At 46.8% G+C, this 2,376-nt stretch overlaps 1 non-coding gene across 1 annotated transcript; it reads left to right on the forward strand.

The window, feature by feature from the left end:
• The first annotated feature begins 2,018 nt into the window (after positions 1-2,018).
• Positions 2,019-2,090, forward strand: trnac-gca (transfer RNA cysteine (anticodon GCA)). Its single transcript has one exon. It is a non-coding gene; the product is annotated as a tRNA-Cys (tRNA).
• The last annotated feature ends 286 nt before the right edge of the window (positions 2,091-2,376 follow it).

The raw sequence follows: 2,376 nt of genomic DNA on the forward strand, positions 1-2,376 counted from the left end.
GGAACTGGAATAAATAGGGAGAGAGGGGGAGGCGGACCGAAGATGGAGAGAAAAGAAGATAGGTGGAGAGGAGAGTATAGGTGGGGAGGTAAGGAGGGGATAGGTCAGTCCGGAGAAGATGGACAGGTCAAGAAGGCGGGATGAGGCGGTAGGTAGGAAATGGAGGATGACAACACTTCTGCCATCTACAATCCGACCCCACCACCCAAGCTATTCTTCCATCCCCACTTTCCGGAGAGGCCACTCTCTCCGCGACTCCCTTGTGCGCTCCACACTCCCCCTCCAACCCCACCACACCTGGCACCTTCCCCTGCAACCACAGGAAGTGCTACACTTGCCCCCAAACCTCCTCCCTCACCCCTATCCCAGACCCCAACATGACCTTCCATATCAAGCAGATGTTCACCTGCACATCTGCCAATGTGGTATATTGTAGCCTTTGTACCCGGTGTGGCTTCCTCTACTTTGGGGAAACCAAGCGGAAGCTTGGAGACCGCTTTGCAGAACACCTCCGCTCAGTTCGCAATAAACAACTGCACCTCCCAGTCGCAAACCATTTCCACTCCCCCTCCCATTCTTTAGATGACATGTCCATCATGGGCCTCCTGCAGTGCCACAATGATGCCACCCGAAGGTTGCAGGAACAGCAACTCATATTCCGCTTGGGAGCCCTGCAGCCCAATGGTATCAATGTGGACTTCATAAACTTCAAAATCTCCCCCTCCCCCACTGCATCCCAAACCCATCCCAGTTCTTCCCCTCCTCCCACTGCATCCCAAAACCAGCCCAGCCTGTCCCCGCCTCCCTAACCTGTTCTTCCTCTCACCCATTCCGTCTTCCCACCTCAAGCCGCACCTCCATTTCCTACCTACCACCTCATCCCACCTCCTTGACCTGTCCGTCTTCCCTGGACTGACCTATCCCCTCCCTACCTCCCCACCTATACTCTCCTATCCACCTATCTTCTTTTTCTCTCCATCTTTGATCCGCCTCCCCCTCTCTCCCTATTTATTCCAGATCCCTCTCCCCATCCCCCTCTCTGATGAAGGGTGTAGGCTTGAAACGTCAGCTTTTGTGCTCCTGAGATGCTGCTTGGCCTGCTGTGTTCATCCAGCTTCACACTTTGTTATCTTGGATTCTCCAGCATCTGCAGTTCCCATTATCACTGGGATAAATGTTTACTGACTGGAAGGCTTTTTTTTCTGTGCTGTAAGCATTCTGACTCTAAGCACCAGTTACAATTGCTTCTGAAAGGATACATTAAGATGGGCGGAAAAGCCTCTCATTCACAATTTGTTTCATGTACTTTATGCCAGTATCAATTAAATGTGCAGGCTACAGACTTGAGAGAATTCTCCTTATACGTTTAGAATCCTGAGTCAAGAGGTGCGATTCCACAGGCCTTTCAATTGAGGGCAAACTTTCGAATCGCTGGCTGAAATGTTAGTTTTGTCTCTCCACAGACGCTGCGTGGTCTGCTGACTATTTACTGCATTTAGTTTTTATTCCTGTTTTTCAGTTGTTCGTCCACCTCGTTTATATTTTCAACCTTTTGTCTGCTTCCAACATTCCACAGATTTATTTGTATTAGTTACCCTTCAACTCATTTGAAGTTTCGATATTTCCAACATTAAGACCCAGAGCACTCGTTGGGGACCGGTTCTCAATTACATTGTGTTTCACAGCCTATATCCGTTAACAAGGCTACACCAATTGTGGGTTAGAAAATTTGCAGGACTGCAGAACACTGTTCTGAACTGACACGCCCTTATAAAAATGTTTCCAACCAGGTGGAACCACCAGGCGGCAGCATTTCATTCCCAATGTATTAACATGCGCCCGGTGTGTGTCACAATGAGTCTGGGGGACGTGCAGTAATTAACTCACCTCGGTGATAGTAACGTTAGCTGCTCGAGAAATTAAAAGTCACAAAGGAATCAAATTTATTAATTGAGCAGAGAACACTTCACACATTCTTATTTTTAAATAAATAGATCGATAACAAAATTTACAGCAATGGGGGTATAGCTCAGTGGTAGAGCATTTGACTGCAGATCAAGAGGTCCCCGGTTCAAATCCGGGTGCCCCCTAATTGTGAAATGTTGTCTTGTTTTGTGACTAATATTACTTAATATATTGTAACTTTAAAACCTTAACAAATTAGAGTATATGATGAATCGATGCTCTCATCAAGGACGCAGATAATTATCTTTAGAAAACAAAATTGTAGGGTTACAGAAAACAAGGGCAAAGAAGCAGGACTAACCTCCAGAGAAATTGCACAGACAAAAAAATGACTCGCAAGGGACAAGTCCCACCAAATTGTAACCATTTTCTTCTATTGCTTTGAACACGACCGTTCCTCCGTTTACACAA

This window comes from Stegostoma tigrinum, chromosome 6 (genome assembly GCF_030684315.1).
Source record: "Stegostoma tigrinum isolate sSteTig4 chromosome 6, sSteTig4.hap1, whole genome shotgun sequence".
In the NCBI taxonomy this organism is placed as follows: domain Eukaryota; kingdom Metazoa; phylum Chordata; class Chondrichthyes; order Orectolobiformes; family Stegostomatidae; genus Stegostoma; species Stegostoma tigrinum.